This window comes from Echinops telfairi, unplaced genomic scaffold (assembly GCF_000313985.2).
Source record: "Echinops telfairi isolate 266 unplaced genomic scaffold, ASM31398v2 ScPeMD7_1713;HRSCAF=2227, whole genome shotgun sequence".
Lineage (NCBI taxonomy): Eukaryota > Metazoa > Chordata > Mammalia > Afrosoricida > Tenrecidae > Echinops > Echinops telfairi.
The window spans coordinates 11,426,769-11,435,908 of record NW_022105611.1 but is presented as its reverse complement, the minus strand read 5'-3'; positions in this window follow the sequence as shown (position 1 = coordinate 11,435,908).

Here is a 9,140-nt window from a genome sequence, read left to right as displayed (position 1 = left end):
TTGTGAACCGGCATCGGTGGAAATGTAATATGCTCACCTGCCCAAAGGGCAGAGTGCAATGTCTTCTCTGTGGGCATGTTGTTGCATCAAAGGCCCTCCTAGTGCCTGAGCAGATGTCCTGCCAGATGGTAGCCACTTGGACCTGTGCCCCTCTCTGGAAGGCAGCCAGGAAAATTGCCTTATAATGGCTATAAATGTCACCATCTCTCACAGACTGGACAGCTGGACAGACGGCCCAGACCAAAGCAGGGGCTGATCATGTGGCACGTTTTTTTTTCTCTGCCCAAAGAGGGGGAAACGCACAGTGCTTTCTTAGGGGGCGCATTGAGATCCTCTCCCTGAGGCTATTTCTACTTACTGTGTTGAACATAAGGCTTCATTGCACCTAAGAAGGAGAAGAAATATCAATGAAAAATGGGGTTAGTATTTACAAACGTTTCTAATTACACCAGACCACTGGTTATTTAGGGTTCCCTCATCTAGCTCCTGCCCACCTGTTCATCTTCTTTCTTCTACGCTCAACTTTAGTACCTCTTCCTTTATGCAGGCTCCCCTGATCTTTACCATAGATGAATAGCAGTCTTGCCCAAAGGATGCTCAGAACCCTAGAGGGGAAATAGATTCATGGTAGAGTGAAAATGCAGGTGAATGTGTGAAAATTATAGCCTGCTCAACAGGAGAAAGGAGTAGCCTTCTTGGTAGATTGACAGATAACTTCACTAAGGTAGAACATTTGTATCTCAAATTATAATAATTCAGTAGGCAGACAAGGGGGAGAAGACAACTGTTTAAAAATCTTAAGAGCACAGACTGGGCATTATCATTTAGTGTAGCATTGGGCAGTTGAGTAAGGTCAAAGTATAGAGCGCTCTATAGAAAATGCACTAGTTTGCTTTTTCTGTGTAACGCAAAGCACCACAACTCAGAGGTACACAAAATAAGTGTGGGGGTGGAACATGCTCACAGATTTGCAGTTGGAGGTCACTGCTTTAAGGAGAGCTGGACTCAGGCAATGTAGCTGGGGCGCTGTGCCCAACATGATTTTCTTGCTCCTCTCGGGTCCAGCAGCATAGCTCAGGCATGTCCTTGTCATCTGGATGGCACACGCAAACCAGGCAAATCATCCCACTCGCTTTCAAGAGACTTGTCACATCTTCCGAGATCCCTTTAGCCAAGTCTATCACATGAATAGATAGAAAACCAAGGAATGAGGACACTGTATGACATGGGGAGAGGAAGTATTGAAACCACCAATAGACATGAGAGAAACCAGGAAATGAGCCTATGGAGACTGATAGGAACCATATTAGGGATGCACTGTGATCATGCAAATGGAATTTTTACTTCATACCCTCTGTGTTAGTCTGGGTACTTTAGAGAAACAAATCCACAGATACTCATTTGTATAAGAGAGGGTTTTATATAAAGGTTAAGTGCACATCAAGAAAACATCCCAACCCAGTGCTGCCCAAGCCCACAAGTCCAACATTAACCCATATGTCTGACACCAATCCCCAAAGTCCTCCTCCATTTCACAAAACACATACTATGACACCAACTGCAGGAGAAAAGTTGAATCAGTGAATGTGTAAGCATCTCAGCACTGGCAGGGGTCTCTAGACGGCTGCTCCAGCACCCAGGGCTGTATTGGGGTAGGTCCATGCGGCCTCTCCTTGGGGATGTCTTGCAGGAAGTGAGCCTTGCCAGCTTAAGCAGGAAACTGGCTAAAGCTGCACCCTGGTCCAACCATCAGAAAGCAAGATACCCGAGAACTAGAAAGGCGAGGCTCACGGAGCCATTTATCCCTCCGCCCTTTAATTAACCCCACATGTGTTTATCAGCCAGGTTGGCACAATAAACTAACTACCTAACTATCCTTGAAGGAGACCTGGTGGCTCATTTAATTATGTGTTGAGCTCCTAATTAAAAAGTCAGCTGTATGAAACCAACAGCCATTCCTGGGGTGAAAGATGAGACTTATGGCTCCCCTAAAGGTTTACAGCCTTGGAAACCATCAGGTGAAGTCCTACTCAATTCTGTAGTGTTGCTATGAGTCAGAATACGCTGGATGGCAGTGGACTGAGTATTATCCTTTAGGCAAAGGAGGCAAGCAAGCATTTTAATAGATAAAGTACATGATCAGGTAAGCATTTCAGGATGTGCTCTCTAGTATCTGCATGGAAGCTATTTTAGTGGGTATGAAAATAGAGACGGAATGGTCAATGCTAAAAGTCTTTAAATTAGTATTTTAAGGAAGGCAATAGCAGTGACAGAATATACACTGAGGGTATTTAAGTGGCTTATCTGATGGTGAACGCGGAAGAAGCCCTGGAGGCACAGCGGTTAAGTGCTAGGTTGCTAACTCAGGAGTCAGTTGCTCAAAGCCAACAGCCACTCCTTGGGAGAAAGATGCAGCAACCTGCTTCTGTAGAGATGCCAGCAGCCGGGGAAGCAGGGGAGCAGTTCTGCTCTGTGCTGCGGGCTCTCCGAGTCAGAACCAACTTGACAACAAGGGGTACATCGTGGCTTCCTGATGATTTCACTGAGTGGGTGACAAAAGGGTAAATATCAAGAAGTTATAGAATAATCTCATTTCTGTTAATACCGGGGTAAAAACAGAAGTTCAAATTTCCTAATGTAATATTTTGGGGGTCACTTTGAGTGAGTACAAGAAATTGAAAAGCAGAGAAGGCCTTTTCGGGGGCTTGGAATGGCCTCTGATCTAGTGGGTCCGGAACTGAAGTCCTTGGCTCATGGTGAGAGATTCGGAAGAGACCTTTAGTCAACCACTCTGGAAGGGAACGGAGGCAGAAACACACAGATAGTGAAGGGCAATATAACCTTTTTTCGGCATCCAGAGTAATACTCAGAGTATTTGTCGGAGGAGCTACAGACATACCGGCTATGATTAGTTCTACCCTCACTCGTACTTCAATATAGAGCTCTTGGTACGACCTGGCTTGACAACACTGACCCTAATCATGACTGTGAAAGGAGCCAGCAGGAATATATATTGATTACACATACATACACATACACACAGATATACAGAATACATACACATACACACACATATATATATAGATTACACATACATACACACAGATATATAGATTACACATACATACACACATATATAGATTACACATACATACACATACACACAGATATATAGATTACACATACACACATATATATAGATTACACATACATACACACAGATATATAGATTACACATACATACACATGCACACAGATATATAGATTACACATAACATACACACATATATATTACACATACATCCACATCCACATATATATAGATTACACATACATACACATACACACAGATATATATGTGTGTGTGAATATATATATATTCTCCAAGTGACCTTGAACAACTAAGGAAGTCAGAAGCTAAGCATTCCTTTTTAGGAGCTCTTCATAGTCATCATTAGTGACAACAATTGCCAATGAATTTTATAAGATGGTTAAAGCTGGACAGGGAAGCTGGGGAAAATCATCTTAATACATTCATATCCAAAGGGTACAGTGATTGTCTAATTTCTTCGAGGGCAAGGAGTAGCTCTTGTTCATTTGTAACCGATCAGAGTGTTTGGCACACATTACAAATAAATCCGCACCACAAGAGTGCAAAAACGCAACATTAGGAAGCACCAAAGGAATGCCTCTCATTGGCTCATCGGTCTATCCCTTCTCTAACGTGCACCAGGTGCTCTAAGGATTGGCCTGCTGCCTCTCTAGAAACAGAGTTTTCTTCTCTGATGAGTTCACTTCCCTGTTGGTAGGTCCCCCCAAATGTGAGGCATTTCAAAAACTCAGATGTGATGTAAAGTGTTTTATTATTATTTTTCAGTTCTCTCTGGCACCAAGCAAATTTGGCTATAAACAAAAGTTAATAAACCCCGATTTAAAAGCTCGAATGTCTCTAGTGTGTGTACTAGAAGTACAACCGAATGATGCAATCCTGCAAGGCCCTCTTTTAGTTAAAAGTCACAGTAATGATTTCATCCTTCAAAGCTGCCCAAAGAACCCTGAGAAAGAAACCTTCAACTCGTACATAGTTTTCTGTCTTCAGGGTAATGAACCATATGTGTAGACAGCTGCACTGTCTGTAAACTATGGTCATTAATTAGACAGGAGACAGGACACTTCCAGGGAGAGGCGGGTAGAGAGAGAAGGGTGAGACTTTGAAAAGTCATGGCAATTATTAATAACAGATAGGGCAGTGAAAAGGGTAACATGCTTGTCCTCCATGTTTCAAATATATTGCATCGCCTACAGCACTGAAGTGATGAGAGATTGTGTGGCAAGGTGAATACCGGGGGCCCACATGTGGGTCTAGGATTAAAAAAGCAGGAACACATCAGGGAAGAAGATACATAGAGTCACAAATGGAATAGCTGGGACTATTTTATCAAGCAAGAAGGAGTTAGTTTAATCATAAGGAGATATGGAATCTTCATGCAGAAATAAATCAGAGGTACATGTACGAATCTTTAGCAAAGAAACTAGACACTTGGACTGTTGACACCAACAGTCAGGGAGGGCGGATTCAAGCTGTATGGAGCATGGCTATGGACTGCAAGGGCAAAGACGATGACCAATACAAGCTTAGAGGTTAAAGAGCCAGAACCTAATAGGATGATGAATGTAGACTTAGGAGACATAGTGTGCCCTAGTATCCTTCCCCATTTTATGAGGCACATTTGTCTGTAAACAAAGATAATTAAGAACTCATGTCAACCCTCCTGATTCTCAAATCATTTTTAAGAATCACCAATTCACTATACAATTTCTGGAACAGGTCAGAGTCTGCCAGCAACTAATATGTAAACACCAATTGACAGGATTGAATATGTCGACTCAACACTATATTTCTAGTGTTTCCCAGGTTAGCAAATGCACAGAAGATGTCTTGGATGAACTAAATCATATACTTATTGTACTGTAGGAATAAGAAAGAATCCAAGGGAAGTGTACAAGTGGTCTTCAATTTATAAGCGTTTCCCTCTGTTCGTGGCACATTATGGAGCCCAGGACCATGCCAGTGGCAGTCCCATTTCCACTGTCATGCCTCTGTTCTCACAGCTAAGCACATAGCCAGGCCAAGGGAGCTCATGACTAAGGGATATACAGCACACGATTGCCGGACCCCAAGGATGTTGACCTGATTCAATCTACACAACATGAGCCAAGCACAGATTAAAAAATGGAAGATTATGGGTGTGATAAAGGTAAGATCTCTGATTCGATTCTATGGCATGGTAGTGACAGTAAGATACCAGGAAGAGTGAATTGAAACCTGGAACACATTGACAACAGGAGCGATTCGAAGACACAATTGAGAACTGCGTGCAGGACGTTGGTATTATTTGATTTTTGTGTGATTGATCATTCTGTTAGGCATTTGGCGGGTGGATGGTGGATAGAGGCGCAATCAAAGAAGGAAGATGATCGAGGCACTACTGCCCTCTTATAAATGTAGATAGTAAGTTAATGAATGCATAAATAATAAACCTGTTTCTGGTAATCATGGGGAGTTGGCACAGATACATTGTGGAGAAGCAATGACATGATTTTATGACATTTTGGGTATTAGGAAGAGAAAAGAAGGAGGGCTGGGGGGAAGCTAGAGTGGCTTCCAAGTTTCTAACTCCCCACTACAGAATCTGGTGAGTATTCAATAAATATTACATGGGTGAATAAATAAAATATGTACACTCTTTAAATTCCTATTATAATAAAAAATGTGATGATAACAGTTGTGAAAGCTTAATTATTTATTCAGAGAATATTTATTGGCAACCACATAACCAGTCTAGCAATATTACTGAGTTAAGCGTGGAAAAAGATTAAAATAAGGATGGAAGAGAGAAGAGAGGAACACCATGTGAATTATAACCATGCGCTGCAGTTAGGAACCTTTCTGCCCTAGTCGTCCCAGGAGAAAAGTAGGACTTGTCAGACTCTGTGTGCTGATTGTGGTTCATTCAACACTGGCACACTCATGCTGGCCAGCAGCTCTAACTGTGCTTTGCATAGACCTGGAGAGGTTCTTCTGCTCCCAAATCTGAACCACTGTCCACGCTGAAGTCTCAAAGGCCAGGCTGGCCTTGTGGATTGCTAGTGTGGAAACCCCCCTGAGAAACACACAGCAGATTGTTCCTCCTCCTCTTCATCTCCAAACCCAAATCCCTGCTGAAATCCCACAGAATGTTGTTTTACGGTATGTCATTTACTATTAGCTGTACTGTATTCAAGCCCTGGCATCATCCGCTAACCAAGATGTCAGGGCTTTGACCCACCAGCCTTTCTGCAGGGAAAAAGCAGTGGCAGACTGCTTCCATAAGAATTTCAGCCTTGTCACCCTTATGGGGAAGTGCTACTCTGTTCCATGGGTTTGCTATCGTTAGTCCAAAGGATTAACTACCTTAGGTTTTGATTTTTCTTCATTCTCCTAACTTCAGGCAGCAAGAGACCAATAATTGTTTCTTAAATGGCTGCTTGTGAGCTTTTCGGACTCCAGCTCTTACTCAGCAGACCAGGATGTACAGTGCTGTCTTCGTGAACTGGGTTTTGTCAAGTGATCTAGCTATTCCCTGAAGCTATGGTCCCTAGACCTCACATCCAGAAGTTCATTCCCACTGTCTAAGTAATTTCAAAAACCATACCCTCTATATGTTTTATATAGATAGAGATATATGTGCAGCATTTCCAAGTTTATAAGTAGAAATATTCACAAACATATGTATTTGGTGATACATACACATTATATGGTGACACATTCTTAACTATATATGTATTTCAGTGGACTACCATATGATCTCCTTCACCTATATATCTAGTCACAAATTATTGTCAATTACTGCTATTGCAAAACTGCATATGTTTTTGCATTCACCAAAATTGTCCTTTATTCTTGTGCATCTATCATTACTTTCTTATGATTTTGTGACAGTGGGCTGACTTCCCACATACTGTGCATTGTCTTTTCCTTCTCCATCAAAATTATCCTAGTTTACTATCTAGTTAGGGCTATTCTCTTCCTTCCTTCCCAACCAGTTTCAAGTATTTATTTCTAAGAGTAAACTTATTCCTGATTCTTTTATAATAGTGGGCCTCTGCAATATTTGTCATTTGTGTGTGTCTTATTTCACTTAGCATACTCTCCTCTGTGTTATGAGCTGTTTCACAGATGCATCGTTATTCTTTATTCTTGCACATTATTACATTGTATACATACATGTGTATACTGCAGTTTGTTTACTCGTGCTTTGTTAATGTATATTTAGGTAGTTACTATCATTTTGTTATTTGTATATCATTTGCTATTGCATATTCTAAAGTAAACATGAGTATGTATATGGCTATTTGTGGCACTGTTCTTTAGCTTACAGATACCTAGGAGTGAGATAGGTTGATCATATGGTATTTCCAGTTCTAGCTTTTAAGTAAGAGCCATACTATTTTCCATAGTTACACACACACACACACACACACACACACACACACGATGCACTGCCATTGATTCAATTCCAACTCACAATGAGCTTATTGGACAGAATAGAAGTGGCCCTGTGGCTTTCCAAAAATTGAACTCTTTATAGGGGCAGAAAGCCTCAAGCTTCTCCTATGGAAAATCTAGAGGTTTTTAAGCGCTGAGTTTTGGTTTATTGCCCCAAAGAAGTGTATTAAAGCACCCGTCTAGCATTTGCTGTCACTGTTTCTGTTATTATTAATGCTACAGTGAGGTGGTATCTTTCATATTTTTGTTATCCTTCTAAATATATTCCTTGGTGACTTTCCGGAACATGGTCTTCACATATTTTTAACACCTATTATCTTTTTGTTGTTGAGATGTTGATGTTTTCTATATGTTTTAGAGATTAGACCTTTTGTGGATATATCATAGCCAAAATATTTTCTCAGAATGTAGTGTCTCTTTTCAATCCTTTGTCAAAGTCTTTTGATAAACATAAATGCTTAGCTTATAGGTGACACATGTATCTAATTGATCTCCTGCTGTCTTGTATTTACTCATGTTGGCCATTCAATTTATGCTGTGTGTTATGGCCTCTCTCACCACCTGGCTGTCAGTTTGTCTTACTGTGGTGGCTTGTGTGTTGCTGGGATGCTGGGATCTATGTCACTGGCATTATAAACACCACCCAGTTCATCCAAAGTGACAGGATTTAGCACAGCGTCTAGACTAAGAAAGGACGACAAAAAAGGTATAAGCTGTCCATTTTAGGGGAACTAACCACTAAAACCATTATGAATAGTGTTGAAATATTGTCAGATAATTGAAACCTTGTGAAAAGACATTGTCAGATAGAGGGCCGGAAGACGAGTGCCCGAGGTTGGAAGGCACACAAAAGATGATTGGTAAAGAGCTGACTTAGCAAAGGAGAGTCGACCAGAATGTCGTGAATGTGGATGGAATACAATATGTAGAAGTAAAGCATGCCAGACCTTCATTTGCTGATGGGCACATCTCAAAATGAGAAGAAACAAATGCAAATATCAATTAATGAAAAGAACTTGGCATGTATGAAATATAAATCCGGGAAAATTTGAAGTTGTCAAAAATAAAATGGAACGTGAAAAGATTGATATTCTGTGTGTCGGTGAGCCAAAGTGGACTGGTATTGGCCATCTTGAATCAGAAAGTTATATGGTTTGTTATACAAGGAATGATATACTCCAGAGGAATGACACACAATCATTGTCAAAATCTATCTTGAACTACAATGTTTCTGTGATAGGGTAATACCTATCCGAGCATATAAGGAAGCCCAGTCAATACGGCAATCGTTTAAATTTATACACCAACCACTAAATCTAGTGATGCAAGAATTGAATTTCTACCAAAGTCTTCCGTCAGAAATTGATCAAACACACAATCAGGATGAACTGATCATTAATGGCCATTGGAATGCAAAAGTTGGAAACAAAATGGCAGACACAGTAGGATGAAAATATGGCCTTGGTGATAGAATTGTGAATTGTGAGGCCATCTCAGGAGGAGCCCTTATGCATTAGACACTGATGACAGGAGTTCTGATGAGCCGTGGGAGGGCCTCAAGAAACCACACACAAAGGTCATTAAAAATTTA